This window comes from Anabrus simplex, chromosome 6, assembly GCF_040414725.1.
Source record: "Anabrus simplex isolate iqAnaSimp1 chromosome 6, ASM4041472v1, whole genome shotgun sequence".
In the NCBI taxonomy this organism is placed as follows: domain Eukaryota; kingdom Metazoa; phylum Arthropoda; class Insecta; order Orthoptera; family Tettigoniidae; genus Anabrus; species Anabrus simplex.
The window spans coordinates 153,348,647-153,368,517 of record NC_090270.1 but is presented as its reverse complement, the minus strand read 5'-3'; the positions used below and the strand labels follow the sequence as shown (position 1 = coordinate 153,368,517).

General features: G+C 40.3%; 1 protein-coding gene across 1 annotated transcript in view; it reads left to right on the top strand.

Annotated features, from left to right (window-relative positions):
- Positions 1-19,871, top strand: part of LOC136876222 (esterase E4) — a 118,778-nt gene that overhangs the window by 20,401 nt on the left and 78,506 nt on the right. The gene's annotated exons all lie outside the window — the stretch shown is intronic.

Below are 19,871 nucleotides of genomic sequence, written 5' to 3'. Positions count from 1 at the left end.
GAGGAGGCCGCTCGGACCCCTCAAGTACTCTGAGATACTGCTCGCCCGCACTATGAGAGGAGCCGTGGAGTTGAAGCACGCCGCGCCCGCGGCGAACATGCAGGTCGCGGGCAAGTTGCAGGCTGTGCGCCGCACATCAGCCTTGGCCGGGAGGAGGGCTCCGGCTCGCCATACACTGGTTGGCCTCACTGAAGAGGAGCGGGCCCATACCCCACCTCAGTGGCGGTACGGCGCCGCGCTGCTGCGGGGCCACTGAAACATTAAAGCTCGGCGGCAGAATTTTGTTGGACCATCATCTTTTTTTTTAGGGCACAGGCTTTGTGGAGAGGTTGAGGGGCCAGTGGCGTGGAGATATTCATTTCATATACAAGCCACTGTGTGTTATGTTAGCAGGAGACGGGAGCGTGGTAATGGCCATGGTAAGGACAGGATGGCAGTTTAACTGATCGGGGAAGGTTTACAATAAATGCTTAAATATAAAAAATATTATTGAAAGGGCAGAAGGCCTTAAAAGTGAAATCCCTCAAAACATATAACCTTCATATTTCTTTCAAGATTATATGAAACAAGTTAGCACAGAAATTACACCGGTTTCACCTGTGACAGGTGAACCCTAAATATCCTCTCGGTGGCTGGATTACTTAATAACAACGTAACTGGCGTAAGGAAATCTAGAATAGTACACGGCCCATGAAATCTGGGGGCAAGCTTGCCCGCGGGAACAAAATTTTTGACCATCACCTGGTCACCTACCTTCAAATTGGTGGGTCTCCGTCCACGATCATATCTTTCCCTAACTTTTTCATGAGACACTTTAAGATTGGCTTTAGCCTTCTTCCAAAGATCTTTAATGTTATCGGGATCTATTGTCTCAGGTAGAATGTCACTCAGAGACCAGAGGTTAGAGAGCGGCGTGTTGGGAACAAACTTGAACATCAACGAAGCTGGAGTAAATTTATGTGATTCATGAACAGCCGAGTTCAAAGCAAAAGCTAACCAATGCAGGGACGTGTCCCACCTAGAATGATCTTCATGATGATAGGCAATAAGCGCGGACCTGAGGTTACGATTAACCCGTTCAGCCACAGATGGTTGAGGGTAATGAGCAGAAGTTGTCACATGAGAAATGGACAGGTCAAAGCAGAATTTACGAAATAGATTAGATGTGAAAGCCTTAGCATTATCAGACACAATATATTGACACGGACCAAAAGAAGCAAAGATTGAATTTAGACAAGTAATGGTGGACTTTTTTTTTAATTTCGTGTGGCTATTTCTAGCCGAGTGCAGCCCTTGTAAGGCAGACCCTCCGATGAGGGTGGGCGGCATCTGCCATGTGTAGGGAACTGCGTGTTATTGTGGTGGAGGATAGTGTTGTGTGTGGTGTGTGAGTTGCAGGGATGTTGGGGACAGCACAAACACCCAGCCCCCGGGCCATTGGAATTAACCAATGAAGGTTAAAATCCCCGACCCGGCCGGGAATCGAACCCGGGACCCTCCGAACCGAAGGCCAGTATGCTGACCGTTCAGCCAACGAGTCGGACAATGGTGGACTGAGCGGTAGCCAGCTTAGTCGGAAATAACCAGGAAAATCTTGTAAAACCATATACACATACAAAGATGAACTTGTTGGCATTCCGCTTTGACTGGGGGAAGGGTCCTACATAATCAATATACAGGCATTCCATAGGGCGCGACACTTGATGAGAAGACAAAAGGCCTACCTTGGTGGACATGGTTGGTTTACTAAGCAAACAAGATTTACAAGCCTTTATTAGTTCACGGAATTCACCGTCCATACCCTTCCAGATGAACCTTTCACGAATCTTTTCACGAGTTTTAAAGATGCCTAGATGCCCCCCTAATGGGGTCTCATGATAGTACTTGAAGATCATAGGTACAAGAACAGCTGGGACGACAACTTTCATCGTCTTATCATGCCTCGAAGGGCAACATTGAACACCATTCCTCAAAACATAAGGGACAACAGAAGAAAGGGTTTCCATTATCGGGGCCAGCGGCGTGGAGATAGCCTATAAGGTGGAAAATGGACAGGAATCGAATCCGTGACCTCAATTTTGTATTCGATCAGGTCAGTAACGCCAAGAGTATCAGAGAACACCTCTGGAAACGACTGACACAACTTGCGAATACTATCAGCCTGCTCCTCAGGTAGATGTCTAAGGTCTAACAACATCTCATCCTGGGTAGGCGAAATAGATTAACATGATGCAGAATTACATTTCAATAATGGGATTTTACAATTAGACGCAAATTTGAAAGTGCACGACCTACTCTGAAGATCGAGCACAAGACCAGTGTGAGAAATGAAGTCAGCTCCCAATATTATGGGGCAAGACAAGTGCTTGGCCACAAACAATTTAACTTTCCACGTAAATTTAAAAATACGAATTTTGACATTTAAAGAACCTAGAATTTCTAATGGAGATGAATTAGCCGAAACATATTGGACGGCAGACAAACAATAGTCAGGAAGCTTACAAACAGATTTCAATTTTGAATATCATTCAGCCGAAATAATAGAACAAACACTGCCTGAATCTAATAGAGCTGTTATAGGCTCATTATTTAACTCAATTTTGAGAAAAGGCACAGGTGCGGGGGTATCCGCCGCAATCCTAAGACATTCTTTGGGGCATTCAAAAGATAAATTAGAAGACTGAATTTTCCCTGAATTTTCGACCTGCTTACCAGGGGCTGAGCCTCGGGAAGATGGATTAGTCGACTCAGCCGAAGCCACTAGTCACTTATTCTTATTGGCATTGGTGGAAGGTGCACCAGAAGTTGAGCAGGAGGGGGTGCTATTCAAATTTGGGCAATTCTTGGCGATATGTGAGAAAGCCCCACATTTAAAACAGCCTTGTGATGAACCGGCTCCATTATTTGCCCTACTAGATTTGATCAATGGACACTTATTGCGAAGATGGTCAGGCAAGCATAACATTTACGGGGTGTGACTGGTCGGCGAGGTGGAGGCCGAGGATTACTAAAAGAAGGAGGGGGTTCTTTCGCGACACGCAAGGAATCGGCGTATCTAACTCCTTCTGCTGAGACGGCCAATGCTTCAAGTTCAGAGAAGGTTTGCGGGCACGCCACGAAACACAAATATGACCTATAAGATGGTGAAATACCTTCCACAATAGCCTGTACAATCTGATCTTCAGGGAAGTGAAGAGCAAACACCCTAGTATAGAACTTAATATCTTGGATGAAATCTGTCAAGTTTTCATCCAACCGCTGTACACGATAATAGTACTTCTGAATAAGTGAGGACCTTGCCCTAGCCGGAATGAAGTTAGCTAGCAAGTGGGCGTGGAAGTCTTCAATAGATGATTGTTCAGCAATGGCTCTTACTATTTTGTCTGAGAGAACACCAATTGCATAAGGATAAATTATCTGCAAAATTTGACATGGAGAAAGAGAAAAAACAAGAGCATGGTCCTGAAACTCAACTAAAAACCTTAAGAATGAAATAACTTCACTGGTAGTGTTAACAGAAAACTTAGAAATACCTCTGAGCAACATTGCTAATGGATGGGGTAAACTGCTGAAACCCGGAGACGTAGTAGGAAGGGGCCTAAGTGGCGGAGAAGCAGATTCGGAAGGAGCATTATTTAACACAAAGGGAGGAATGGACTTGCGACGATCTGACATAGTTTCTACTGGGGCAGATGTACATTGGGTAGTCGCCTCAGTACTACTTCCTTCCTCTTTCGAGGAGTCCTCCCCACTAACAGTATTTACTACCATAGGTTGGTCGACTTTAGGGATGGCAGGTCCAGATAACAACTGACTAACGTTACTAGACATTTCGGACAAGTTTTCCGCAAGGGCACTAGCTTCCTTACCCTGAAGGTCATTTAACTTCAGAGACAATAGATCACACACCCTATTATAAAAGTGGTACAACCTAGCCTGTACTCTTTTGAGTTGATTAGGAGATGGATCACTTACTTCAAAAAAGCTAACTACAGATGCTAGCTCAGTAGTATTGTTATTGATCGTGGAGAGAGCATCGTCAATCTCTTTTTCTCCCAAAATCAGGATGGTAATAGGCAAATCAAGGGAATCTTTTAGCTTATTAGAGTCGACTGCAACCGTGCCTCCAGATTGAACGTTTCTGAGAGATAATTCATAAATTAATTCCTCTTTACGCAAATAGAAAGGATGAAGAACCTCGCGTGGGCCGGACATGATGACAGAACAATTTTGAAAAAGGGAAAATCAAAAAATTCCAGCAACTGAGAAAATTGTTAGAGTTCGAATCAAAGCAATGTTTAGCCGTCAAAAGGGGCTAAATTGAGACCCATTCAACCACGCTCTGCTACCACTTGTTACCGAGTTTTCATGAATTTGCAGAGGTGAAAGAAGGTGCGGGGGTGAACAGGTCTCAAAATACGAAATTAAAGTTAAGATAAAATTTAACAAGGTTATATTTTCTTAGCAATAACAAGAATGGCAGGTACAGAGTAGCAAGGCAACAAATGTACAATTACAGTATTCACAGGATTTGGGCTTCGAGCCCCGGACTCACAATTCTTGAGCAATTAGCCCAACTTTACCCAAAAACAAGATTCGACAAAGGGGCAGAAGACCCCAATCATGTTCAGGAGCACTTGCTCCCAATTACAAAATAAAGCCTCCACGAGGCACCCAAAATCAATTTCAAAAGAGCAATCCGCTCTCAAAGTTTAAGCCTATCAAAGGCCACACCAAACTCGACTTTCCAGCTGTCCTCCAAGGACATAGACACAGGGGTACAAAGATACCCAACCTACTGAGGCCTATTAAGTGAAGAAACAGAAATATTACATGGCCTCGACAATACCAATTTGAGAGGAGGCGAAGCTGCACTCCTAATACATTTTGTTTAAAACTTACTTGGCACTAGGCCGTTAATGCAAGGGCTAATCCCATACTAAAGAGGTGACTTATATGAGAAGACAATTTACATTACGCTAGAAGAAACGGTTGAGAAAATAAGTTCACCTGGAAGCAATATGAATGGGAGCTCGAGAGGGTTAAGCACTCTCTATCCCAATTTGTAGTTAAAACAGAAAGAATTGATACCGAGTGTCTTTACATTTTAAAGGAAAGTTACAAGGAAAAGGCTTCGGACCTGCCCCGAGAATTAAACTGCTGAGCTAGCAAGAAAAGAAGTTATTAAAAGGCCATTACCTTGTGGTTGAACTGCTGCCCAAAGAAAGAGGCGCTTCACGCCCCCTGCTACGTAATTTACACACTGATAGCTGTTACTGAAGTGGCACGGAGACCCGAAAATCAGCAGTTTATAAACCCTCGCGGAAAGTTCGAGGCGTTTCAGGAATGAGAACACCCTCCCACAAGAATTTTATTGGCTAGGGTTAAGCACCATATCCAAGTTGAAGAAGATACACCTGATTGGTCATAAATTAATTAAAGAAATTCGGGATTGGCTAAATTCAAACCTGGCGGAAGGAAGGGGTTAATATTGCCAACATAAACAATAACTGAAAGAAATTTAACAAAGAACAAACTTATGAACACAAAATTTCTTCAAAAACATAGTTCTTTCACTTCGCACTAGGGTGCACCATTGTAGTTCTTCAGTAGTGTCCTCTAGAAGAGAATGTTCACACTTCTTACTACAGGCAAAACAAAAATACATCGAAAACGACCCAGTTCAGAAACTTCGAAATTTACAAGTAGGGACATCTTCTGAGAAACTTGAAAATTAACACAGTAGATAAAGTTCAGGCTTCCTCCAGTAGGGGAGTTTCAACCAGCGCAAAGTTTGAATTAGCGACGTGGAGGTGTACCACCCGGTACACATTTGTCAGATGGCATCTTGTACAGACCCCTTGGTTCTATTCAACGAGAGTAGGCTATGTGCTGGTACTGGGCTTCACCCTGTTCCTTCCTTTCTTTCTTAATCCGTTCACCCTCTAGGGTTGGTTTTTTCCTCGGACTCAGTGAGGAATCCCACCTCTACCGCCTCAAGGGCAGTGTGCTGGAGCACGAGATGTTTTGTCGGGGGTTGAAACTTGGGAGGAGAACCAGTACCTTGCCTAGATGGCCTCACGTGCTATACTGAACAGGGACCTTGTGGGGGATAGGAATATTGGAAGGGATAGGCAAGGAAGAGGGAAGGAAATGGCCATGGCCTTAAGTTAGGTATCATCCCAGCATTTACCTGGAGGAGAATTGGGAAACCACGGAAAACCACTTCGACGATGGCTGAGGTGGGAATCGAATACCCCTCTACTCGATTGACCTCTTGAGGCTGAATGGACCCCGTTCGAGCACTTGTACCACTTTTCAAATTTCGTGGCAAAGCCAGGAATCAAATCCAGGCCTCGTGGGGTGACAGCTAATCATACTAATCACTACACCACAGAGGTGAACCTCTCCCTTCCTACTGTCATATATCATGTAATTCATTTCATCTCATTAACTCCTCTGATGAGATTGATATCAGGAAGGGCATTTGGTTGTAAAAGCTCCCTGTAAAGATTTGTCTTCCTTTGTACCTGACTCCGAAGAGAAAAGGGACAAGGGTTAGACGTACAAGCACAAAATAAAATGCCTTCAGCTGAGTTTGAGGAATGACATCTTAACAAAAGTTTATCTTGGATTGTTATTATTTTATCAGAAATATCATTTACACAGTTCAGTTCTGCATACTAAACTACAAAACAAACTACAGTAGAGTCTCGTTAATCCGAACTAATTGGGACCGGAGTCTGTTCGGATTATGAAATTTTTGGATTAAACGGAAAATATTTTCTAATAATATTTTTTTTTACGTCCTGCTAACTACTTTTACAATTCTGGAGATGCCTATGTGCCGGAATTTTCTCCTGCAGGAGTTCTTTTATGTGCCAGTAAATCTATTTACACGAATCTGTCGTATTTGAGCACGTTCAAATACCACCAGACTGAGCCAAGATCGAACCTGCCAAGTTGGGGTCAGAAGGCCAATGCCTCAACCGTCTGAGGAAAATAGTTTCTACAATACAGTACAGTACATACTGTAATTTGAAATGTCCATTCTTTAGCAGTTACATTAATAAAATACTGTATAAATTACAGTAAGGTAGTTAAGAACCCGTAGAGGAGAAAAAGACAATGAAAATCACATTAGCGAGTGGATGGAAGCTCACTGTCATCAATTACAAACAGACCAAGGAATTGTAGCTATGGTGGAGAAAGAATCTGGAGTTGATGAGGAACAGAGTGACAACGAAGAAGACCACAATGAACAACCAGTGTCAGATTCAGATGCCGCGGCCGGCTTAGAACTTGCCATACGCTATGTCGAGCAACACTCCGCTGCTACGCACACTGATGTGATGTTTATGAGACACTGGTTTACAATGCATCTTCGAGTAGGTTCCAATCACTACAGCAAAAGAAACTAACAGATTTTTTAAAGATAAACGACCAGTGATTGATGGTTTATGATGTGTAATTATGTTTACATTAAGTTATTCTAGTAAACTATGACTAATAAAATGAAAGTAAATCTTCATTCTATAATAATATGTTCTTTCATTTCAATAAGGAGATTTTAAAAAAATGAATATTTCAGTTCGGATTAACCGGACTTTCGGACTAACAGGGTTCGGATTAACGGGACTCTACTGTATAACATTGATAAAATTCAAAGCACTTCACACCAATCTTGACCAGAACCTAGCAACATCAAGAGCGTTCCATGTTGCATGAAGATCAGTTTTGATGCTTTGTTGTAGGTGTTTCTGTGATAGAGATATGATTCGGCTAAGATGGAATTTCGTATGTTTGGTTCATTCTCAACAAAATACATCTCATTCAATGATATGACGTCATTTTGGCACACATAATATATCTAACATTAAGCCAGGTCGGTTTCTATCTTTATAACGAATGAATATTTTAGTACGAAAGGACCAAATCTTCAAAATAATTTTTAACATGAAGTGATAAGTATTAATACTACTTATTGTCATAAGACTGAACAAAGTTGTACTCCCTGGTTTGAAGTTTTCACGTGCTGAATGCAATAACAGATAAAAGACAATCGTTAATCATTACAATGGCAGATTTAATGAGTGAATTATAATCTGGTGATTATTTATTGGGAGATTATATTAATTATTTGTTTCACGATATTGTCTCCAGAGAAACGTATTTTAGACCATAAAATCCTTTTTCTTTCAATCGGTTCTTGGAGCTTCGGGCTTCGGACTTAGTTTAACTGGCTATATGTCCAAATATATAGATAATAATTTGAGAAAATGTTGAAACATTGATTATGTCATGCACTGCATATGTGTTTATCATGATGGCTTCAACATTAATATTTACGATATTTACTAATACTTTGTTGACACGACAGAAGGATTTTATATTTAGGCTGATCCTGAATCCTGTTCCAGTGTTTATCACCGTGTAAATCATTTGCTTAACATGATCGATTGTAGAGTTTACGCCATTGCATTTGCAAAATCCACCATTTTCAGTAGAAATCCATCAGGAAAGCATGACGTCCATGAAGGCATGAAAGGGTTCGTATCCCATTCTCGGCAGCCCTGAAGATGGTTTTCCATGGTTTTCCATTTTCATACCAGGCAAATGTACCTTAATTAAGGCCACGGCTGCTTCCTTTCAACTCCTAGACCTTTCCTATCCCATCGTTGTCATAAGACCTGTCTGTGTTGGTGCGACGTGAAGCCATTAGCAAATAAAAAAAAAAAAAAGGCATGAAAGAATTTTCAGTCATCAAAGGTTGTATGAATTTCATATGTTAAATCAAGACATTTTAAATGAGCCAACCGTCCAATCTAGTAAAACTCCACCAGGAGGAAAAAAAGAGTAAACAAAGCAAAAGTGGCAAATATAAAATATGCAGTTACAGAGACCAACAACAGAACCAAAAACCATACGTTTGAAGAAAGATGAATATTGAGTAAAATAAGTCACAGGAAAGAGAGAGTAGTGACTCTAAATTCGCAGACCTCTACGTGTAACAAAAGAATGGTAGAAGACGCAAAGTAAATTAGACATGATGAGGCAACATGGTTCCCCATCACGCACTTTCAGCAGTAGATCAGCTACTTATAATGAACAACAACTCACCATTCACTAGAAAAGTGATCTTGCTTGGTGCTGACTTCTGACAGTGCCGACAGTTGCAGAACAACTGTTATCCATTCAAGTTTTAAATAGTCTATTACTTTGTGGGTTAAAATTAAGATCTGACTTCATTGAATGGCTTCTAAAACTTGAAAACGGAGAACTAGGGCAAATGGCGCCATCGAGATTCAACAAAACGAGACTTCAAAAAGTATTATATGAGATTCACTTGGTTCTTCTTATCCATGTGAGAGTACAATGTTTTCCAAAGTAGCAATATGTTTTGCCCAAAAAACGGACAGGTTAACTTCATCAACCAAAAGGTTCTGAATACGAGGGTTGGGGCAAAAGTCACTGCAACTATTTTTTTTCTTGCAGGTATGTGAGCGGATCACAAACTGCTATTTGTTGTGTAGAAGCTATGCAGACATAGTGTGTATTCACAACAACAGATGACTCTGCGATTACTGGTTGTAGCACAGAGAGCGTTGAGTAATCAGTTGTGTGGCGAACATCGTGTGAGTTGGAAGTAACCAGTGTTGAGTAGTGTGCATACATCAGAATAACGATTCTCTGGGGGAGAAATGTGAGAGAATGTCACAGTGAATTGGTAGAAGCCCTTGGGAATAATGCCCTCCCATACCGTACAGTAGCATGGTGCAAGGACGTGTGGCAACCAGTGATCAGCAATACTCAAGATGACCTGTCAGTATGTGGACAGACGTGGCACGTGCCGTCATCGAGCAGTTCCTGGAGGAAGACGGATTATTGACACTACTGGAGTTAGAGAGGGCAAGTGGCATCGACAAATGCACCATTCACAGGATATTACGGACAGAGCAGCAACTGCAGGAAGTGGTCGCCGTCATATTGCCAGCATGCTTGGTGGTCGGAGCATGTTGCGTATTGCATCCTCCGTTGAACTTCCCTCAGTGCATGTGGTACCCACCACTTAGATAAATAACTCGCAATATGCGCTTTTATGTTTACTGTTTTTACAGTTCATCAAACAGTTACAAATACCACAAAAGACCTTCAAGATCGTATAAAAATAAAACATACAGTTTAGTGGGAAAATTTAGTAATGATCCATAATATAAGCTGCAATCTCTATCTTCGACAAAAAGTATCCATTAAGAAGCATTTAAGACAATAACATCCTAGTGCACCTCTGCCTCCTCAGCTCATACAAGTAAACTTCACACAACATTCTCATGGAACGCTGATGTTTCTTAAAGTCAGTACTCAATTACATTGTTTTGCAGGATACAGAAGCATTGTGACTTCGTTGGAACCATTGAAAGTCTTCTTCCTTAGAGAGAGTGTGTCTGCATATTCTGTCATTTTGCAAAAACAAAAAAACAAAAAAACGAAACAAAAAAATACTGCACACAATTTGATATCCAGTGTTCATCAATTCTAAGAATGTGCACAAATTCACATGTGAAGTTGTGGGTAAAAGCTAGTCATAGGTAATGGAGTTCACAAAATGTTTACAACATCCTAATCTACAAAATATGCTCAATACATTAGAGTACTTTGTTTGTTTAAGATCCTTTAAGTTCTGTGGCTAGCCTGAGGAATGTATTAAAAGACTGACAAACTACATTTCAAAATATCTTGTAGATATTCTTTTGAAAATAATTTCAACAAGATTAAAAGCTATTAAGGTAGTTATAGTACATGGTCGAAACTTCCTGATTTAGGTTGTTATCTAGGCTGAACTGTTGGGAAAAATGAACAAAATGATGGTTCATGTAAACTTAACCATGAAAACTATCCCCAAGATATCTAGATACCGGTACTTAGGCTATGCTATACTTTATACAGAGCAATCTTGCACTTCATGAGTGGACTATAAATCCTCCTTTCTCTATGCATTCTTTTCACTTTGGGTGATGATAAAGCTTAGAGAATAGAAATTGTCAGTTGCATAACTATAAGTTACCCCTATTTTTCAATGAATTTGATCTCTGATAACAGTAATTGAGTTGTATGTGCCAACAAATATCTGTTACATTTTGTGGCATTTGAGATATTCACAGAACAAACACCTATGATGTGTCCTGGATCACTATTTGCAGGTAGTTAGAGCAAATATCAACAGATGGCTATAGGATTCCAGAAATTGTGAAGCGAAATACACTTTAAATATAATGGAACAAAGTATATGTTGCATCGTTTCCTGCATGAGTGTTGCGACAATGTTACTATTTGAATTCAGTGTAATGAACACATTCTATTCAGGAGATTGTTCTAGTGTTTTCACTTGTATATTACTAAGCTTACTTACTTTCTCATTGACACAGTGGTCATGCAATCCGAGAATAGTAGTGATCATAATGTACTGAGGTCCCTAAGCAATGTACACAAGTTGATGAAAAACAGATGCAAGAAAAGCAAAAATGACCCCATGAGTGGAAAGATATCAAATGAAAACTATTGAGGGACAATGGAAAATCTTACACCAGTAAAAGAGGTAAGAATGTGGAAGAAGTAAGAAATCAAGAGATAAATTTTGATTGTAAGAGCAAGAGATCTGGGTATAAAGAATTGAGTTGTGAATTAAAACTGGCCCATTTCCTAGAATTTGATAAATTATCATATGATAAACAAACCCTTTATTTAATAAAATGTGTTGATTTAGAGGAATCTAATAGACGAATCTAATCTAATCTAATAGATGAAGGAAAGGACTGACAGATACAACTTCTCAAAAAAGGCCACATTTCATTACAGGCTCTATGCAAGTTTGTAAAACTACCCTTATGCACACCTTTTCAATTTTGCATGGATGTATCCAGACTTTCCAGAGAAATATGAAAGACTGGGTCAGTGTCCCTAAAGACCAGAGGGGCTAGAATTTCAATTGTCCTCACTCTATTAATGATGGAATCAAAAACAAGGTTAGAGAACATATAAACCTGATTTAACCTTAGCTAAAATGTACCAAGCCTTTAAAGCAAAGCACCCCGAGGCTTAAGAAAGCTGTATGTTCTATCAATGAACCTTTTATGAAATGAATCTGAAAATAGGCTCTCCATGAAATGATATGTGTAAATAGTGTAATTTATTATTGAACAAACTTCAGGCTGCTTTAACAGAAGAAGAACGGGAGAACATACAGACTGATAGCATGCTGTACCATTTCAAAGCTGATCAAGCATATAAAGCCATGCACAATGATGGTGAAATTGCCAGAAGGAATGAAAATGTAACTGTGCTTTATGTCAATCTGCAACAAGTTCTGTTCTGCCCTACACTCACCCATTCATCCATCTCCCTACAATTTTACTATGCATGATATGGGATGAAATAATGTAACTTTCTATCTCTGGAATGAAGAACCAACATCAAATTTAGAAACAAATTTTCAAGTTAATCCTTATCAAAATAAATTGTTTGTTCACCTGAATTAACTACTGTAGATTAAAAAGTCATTTACAGTATGCAATTTTTAATCTATACTTTAGCAGACATCGCCATTTTCATTTTCCGCAGAGTCTCCATTCTGAAATATGGAAATGTAACAATTTCTTTGAAGCTAGTCGAATAAAAACCGGTTGTCTGTGTGCCTTTCAAGCTTATGCTGGCTAAACCGTTAAAGCTACATGTATCTTATACAGGTGAGAATTCTTCAGCATAACAAGTTCTACAAAATAAGTATGCAACAGCATGTATTTATCTTTAATACACAGCCCACTAAAGCTGCTTTTATGTTACATTTTACCGGGCGAACTGGCCATGCGGTTAGGGGCGTGCAGCTGTGAGTTTTCATCCAGGAAAGAGTAGGTTTGAACCCCACTGTCGGCAGCCCTGAAGTTGGTTTTCCATGGTTTCCCATTTTCACACCAGGCTGTACCTTAATTAAGGCCACGACCGCTTCCTTCCCACTCCTAGCCCTTTCCTGTGCCATCGTCACCATAAGACCTGTGCCGGCACGACGTAAAACAACTTACATGTTATAAATCTCATTTTTGGTCCATATTGCAAATTTACAGTTAAAAAATAATAAAGGTGTTCCTTAATCCACCTATTCAATACTTTAATTTCCACTTATAGTGGTTACATAAACAGACTATCAGTTAAATGGGACATGTTTCGCCCTCAGTTCTCTCCTTGCGTTCAACTTCTTAATCCTTCCTTTCCTTCTCTTACAGAGAACATTTTCCAGTATCTACTGACATTTCCTGACAAGGTCTCAGACAATAATATTGCCTACAGGTGCTAAGGACTCCTTCTGCAATAATTCAACTGATGCTTCAGTTTCACCTTATGCTCATGATTTCATCAGCGACCTTGAACATGTTGTATTTATGACATTCATTTTTGTGCTTGTGTTTCACGCCCTCATGTCGTTGGTATTATGTCATTTTCACTTTGGTATTCCACTAACAATTTTAAATGAACCATTTTGACTAGAATTTTTAACGGAATAAGTTTTAGTCTCTTACAAAATAGTTTATGGTTTAATCATCGACAGTGTTTCCATTAACATGTTTATATAATGTATCATTTTCACATTTTTATGTACTGAATTTTAGTAACTGGCTAAACTTTTAGCTTCCATATTAATATAAGGTGTACTCTTGAAGATTGTTTTTAGGCTGCAGATGCCCTAAATTAAGGGCAAAACATGTCCCATTTAACTGATAATCTGTTTATGTAACCACTATAAGTGGAAATTAAAGTATTGAATAGGTGGATCAAAGAACACCTTTATTATTTTTGAACTGTAAAACAACTTGTAAAAAAATGTTACATTTTTAGAGTTTTTAAATTAATCAGTTAATCCTTATCAAAACAAATTGTTTAATCACCTCAAGTAACTAATGTAGATTAAAATGTCATTTACAGCATGTATTTTACTTCTGTGCTTTTGGAGCTATCAACAGCTGTGGCCAGCAGCTATCGGTCGAGTTAAGACTTCAGAGAAGAGTTGATGTGTTGCGAGTTTTCTCAATTAATTTGCTTCACCTAGCCTTTTCTGTACTCTGTCGGTGATCATTTTGCTTCACAGTTTGTTTGGAGTTTCCAGTGTAATTTGGTGGACCTCGGCTTTTCTTCATTCAGTCTGTGAACGTTTCATTCCACAGGCTACACAGGCAAATTGATATTTGGTAGAAGGGGGAAAGGAGGGAAGGTGTTTGGAGTTTCCCTGGTAATTTGGTGGTGCACCTCGTCTTTTATTCATTCAATCTGTGAACATTTCCCTGCACAAGAGCTACACAGTCCAGTTGATATTGGGGGAGAGGGATGTGTTTGGAGTTTTGCTGTTAATTTTGTACATCTTGGCTTTTTCAAATCTATTCTGTGAACATTTTGTTGCATGCTTTTTGTTTTCTATATAAAATCTATAACAGCGCCTCTAGGGAGGGCTGGTGCAAGTCTTTCGAGTTGATGCCCTATAGGCAATCTGTGCATCTCTGAGGATGGAGCCCTACGTAAGGTGGATTCTACTCGTGAAGATGGCACTAACCCAGGCCCCGAGGCAGAGGAATTAACCAGGGAAAGTAAAAGTCCCCGTCCTGTCCAGGAATCAAACCCGGGACCCGTTGGACCAAATGCCAGCATGCTAAACATTTAGCCATGGAGCCGGATTATAAAATCTACGATACCCCATCATAACACCAATATAAATGGTCCTTTATTGGACATTTAAATTTTCCAGCTAACTCATTCCTGGTTGCCAGCGTTTCGCCCCCGTGTGCTAGGTTGGGCTCATCAGTTGGTACCTAGCACACCTACAAAGACGCTAGCTAGTGCATACCGTGGAGGCCACTGCATAGGCTAATTGTAGCCACCGGCAGTGCCAATGCACTATGAGGGATTTTGTCTCATCACCAATCATCACCCATCATGCCGAGACAGAAAGCGGATATAGGTCGTAGCACGTTGCATTCAAGAAAAGTGTGTTTATCACGTAATGATGAAACTGACCGACAAAGAGATTCTCAATTATACACTTATAAGACTTTATTAGATCCTCCTATTCAATACAAAGTTTACCTGTACTTTCAGAGCTATCAACGGCTTTGGCCAGCAGCTAACGGTCTAGCTAAGAGTTCAGAGAAGGGCAGATATGTTGCAAGTTTAACTTTGCATTAAATAGGAGGATCTAATAAAGTCAGCTGATATTATGTAAAGAGATTCTTGATTGCCACAGGACAAAGAAAAAGGGGGTAATCCTTCTTCACATTCACTAGCCAGGTTCAGGTATATTACTCAGTTGACACAGTAGTCGATAGTGTAGAAGCTTTTAATTACCCTACGGAATATATGAATTCTTTGCACCCTTCTGTGTTGCCACCACTCAAGCTGATTTTGATAGTGGGAGCCAGTTATATTGTTATGTAATCTACACCCTCTAAAGTTATGGAGTGGGATGCCACTGGTAGTGAAAACTTCGAAAAACTCTTTGATTGAAGCTAATATTTTAACTGACTGTGATGCAGGAGAAACTGTTTTAATACCGAGAATCCCAATAATTCCTTCAGATTTGCCTTTTGATTTCAAACAAGTCCAGTTCCTGGTAAGAGTTTGCTTTGGTATAACAATAAACAAAGCACAGGGTCAGACACTTAGCATGGCTGGAGTTGATCTCAGTATTGTATGTCACCGTCTTCAAAGCATCTGTTGAAGAATTTTTCTAGAAATTCAGTTCCACATTGTCCCATCTCCTTTCAGATGTAGCAGGGATGTTATCAGGTCCTTATCAGTTGCTAATGTTTGTTTGGTGACAGGTTTGAGTTCCCTGTAGCAGGCCAAATCAATGTTAGTTCTTGTTAGTGACCTTCTTGGACTTCACTGTATACTGGACCTTGTCATTATCTTGTCATTCCACCACCAGACCTGTCTGTCACAAAATGATTTCCTGATTTTATCACTCTTAGTATTTCTTTCGCACTTGATCAAATTCATGCACCGAACACATTCCATGTATCCTTTACAAGGAGGTCAGTATTCAAGAGGAGGCAGATAGTGTCCATTAGCACTGTTGGTTTTTCATGAGGCTTCCACCACTTGAAAGCTCTGTGGTGGTAACAGGTGGTTGAAAGTGAAGCTGAAATTCAAGAACCAAGAGTATATGCTGAGGAACGATGTTTTCTGACGATATATAGTATATTACTAGCGACAGATCCTTCCTCTTCACGATCCAGTAATCTATTTCCAACTTGTGATGACCACTGCTCTATGTGATAATGTGGGACAGGTGTTTCTTAAAGAAAGATCAATGTTAGTTCTTGTTAGTGACCTTCTTGGACTTCACTGTATACTGGACCTCGTCATTACCTTGTCATTCCACCACCAGACTTGTTTGTCACAAGTTGCATTCCAAGGCACACTCACTAGTTTCATTACGCATGCCAAACCCGAATCCACCATATACTCATTCGAAACCATCCCTTGAGTAGCCAGCATGGCTGTTGAAGTTTCCACTGACTAACAGATGTTAGCTGGCATCAGTGAAGTGGATGTTCAAAATCTATCTTGTTTCTCTACTGGGCATCCTACCTGTGGTGCATAACAAGAGACGATGCATACTGTTCTCGACCCGGTGACAACTTGGATGCCAATCAAGCGATCAGATATATGGTCTACGTAGATGATATTTCTCAATCCTTGGAGACTGCAGTTGCCATGCTATTTTGGCTGGATGCTGTGTCAAAGTATAAGAATTTGTACTTTTCCCCAATGTCACAGCCTTTTGCAATTTTCTGCTTTGTATACTGGATACAGGGAATGTCTACCCATCATAGCTTGGTGATTTGGCCAAGTTACGGCTGCTTCTAGTCATCCCAATGTTGAACGTTGTGAATTGGATAATTTGGCTTGACTTCTAAACCTGCTACAGCCTTGGGCGAGAAGCCCTCACGCATTTCTCATACCAATCAGGTGGCATCAGATTTCTGAAGGCTACAAAAGAAAAATCCTCAGCGCTCCATGTGGTACGATATGTTAAGTATATATTTCAATTTGAAGTTTATTTTAGTTTGAAGTTTATTTAAACATATATAGGTCAAGATGATATGTACCGAGCACGATAGCTGCAGTTGCTTAATTGTGGCCAGTATCCAGTATTCGGGAGACCGTGGGTTCGAACCCCACTGTCGGCAGCCCTGAAGATGGTTTTCCGTGGTTTCCCATTTTCACACCAGACAAATGCTGGGGCTGTACCATAATTAAGGCCACGGCCGCTTCCTTCCCACTACTAGCCCTTCCCTGTCCCATCGTCGCCATAAGACCTATCTGTGTCGGTGCGACGTAAAGCAAATAACAAAAACAAGATGAGATGTAATAATAGTGCTACTTAGCTTACATTAGAAAGAGCCAGTGAACACATCAACTATTCTGATTCCAAACCATAGTAACCTTCACAGTTATGTAATAGAAGTACCAAAATTGCAAAAATAATCCAGTGTCCAAACATAATTTATTGTTGAAACATGCTGGACATATTGGAAGACTCCGTGGAGGATGCATGGATATAATAACATACAGAAAAATGTTTTGTTAATGAAGGGAAGAACAAGTTCTTTACCAATCATCAATCATACATGATCTGCATTTAGTGTGGTCCTGCACGTACCAGATTCCCTATCAGTTGTTTACCTCACATTTATATCTATTTATAAATGTTTACCTAGTTTATTCTTAAATATTTTCAACAAACGTGAAAATTTATTGAACATTTCCCTTGATAATTTACACCAATCCCTTACTCCTCGTCCTATAAATGAATATTTGCCCCATTCTGCCTTCTTCAATTCCATCTTTACCTTCATATTATGATCTTTCCTACTTTTAAAAGCTCCACTCAAGCTTGTTCTTCTACTTATGTCATTCCATGCCAACTCACCACTCACAACTTGAAACATACCACATACAATGATGTTTAACTGACCCATTAACATCTTGCACTGTATTGAATAGGTTGAAGTTTAAATAAATTTCTTACATTTATTATTAACATACCACATAGTCAAGATTCTGGACTCCTTACTGCCATATCTTCCCAGCCCAAAGTTTGTAATATTTTAGTAACACTACTCCTTTGTCGAAAATCACCCAGAACAAATCATGCTGCTTTCCTTTGAATTTTTTCCAGTTCTCATATCCAGTAGCTCTGTTGAGGCTCCCATACGCTGGAGCCATACTCTAACTGCAGTCTTACCAGAGACTTATAGGCCCTCTCCCTTACATCCTTACTACAACCCCTAAATACTCTCATAACCACGTGAAGAGATCTGTAACCTTTCTTAACTACCTCGTTAATATGATTACCCCAATGAAGCCCCCTCCATGGCTAAATGGTTAGCGTGCTGGCCTTTGGTCACAGGGGTCTCGGGTTCGATTCCCGGCAGGGTCAGGAATTTTAACCACCATTGGTTAATTTTGCTGGCATGGGGGCTGGGTGCATGTGTCGTCTTCATAATAATTTCATCCTCATTATGATGCGCAGGTCACCTACGGGTGTCAAATCAAAAGACCTGCACCTGGCGAGCCAAACATGTCCTCGGACACTCCCCTGGTCCACCCAATTTCCCTGAATGTACCTCCCTAAAACTCTTCCGAACAACCTCCTAACTTATATGTACCATTGTGGTTCAAGTGAAGGGCCATTTGAGCATAGATCACTATCTCGTACCCACCCATTAGGATATACAAATCTTACTCCCAATAACCCACATACCCATTCCATAGACTCATTTAATTACCCTCCATTCAGTATCTTTCCTACACAGTATCCCACTGATAACAATCTCTGTTTCCTTAAACTTCTTCTGTGCTGCTGTAACCAGATCCCAAACATCTCCAACTATGTTAGTACCAATTCCTCCTGGCCTTACGTTGTTGGTACCAACATGGAAATTTACCACCTCCTTACCCTCTTCTCTCCCTTCTATTTTTCTCAACATCTCCCTTAACCTGATTTCTGGATAACACTCTACCCTGGTTCTCTTTCCTCCACATACTTTCCTCACATGCCTGACAGTTGAGTCACCCATGATGAAAGCCTCAACCCCAACCTCATTAGATCCCCTCCACGTCTGGTCTCCCTTTATTTTCCTGATGCCTGTAGAACTCACTTCCTCCTCCCTTTTCTCCCTCTCACTATTCTGTTCCACCTCCCTCTTCCCATCCTGTGCTCTATGTTTCCATTTCCTATTGGTCCCTTTCCTCTTGCCCCACTTCACCTCTGTAACACTTCCCTGATCTTCATATTCCCTCTGTTGATCTACCTGCAGTGACTCATACCGATTCCTCACAGATACCTCTCCTGCGCCTACTTCCTGAGGAAAACCCTTTAACTTCGTTGTCCTTGACCATAGTTCATTAGCCCAGCTGTCTTCCACAGCATTTCCCCTTCCATCCCTTCCCTTTCCCCTTCCTACCCTATCCTATACTACATTGATTAAGAGAAACCTACCTTCATTCCTGTCTTCCATTACAAGTCTAATTATCTTGGTCTATCTTTAAGAATATCTTAATCTGAGTTTGAAGACAAAGATAAACAATGTACAACATGCCTCAAAACTTTACAAAAAAACTTTCAGGTACTTGGTTAATAAACCCATTGATGGCAGAAAATGTTTATATATAAGGCTAAATACAGTGAATGATCACCAAAATCATAAAATCATAAACATCAACCATTACAACAGTCCTAGACTATCAGAAACATATATTACTTAAAGAGAGAATTATTCTTCAAACCCATTAATACTGTACATTAAAAAGATTAATAAACA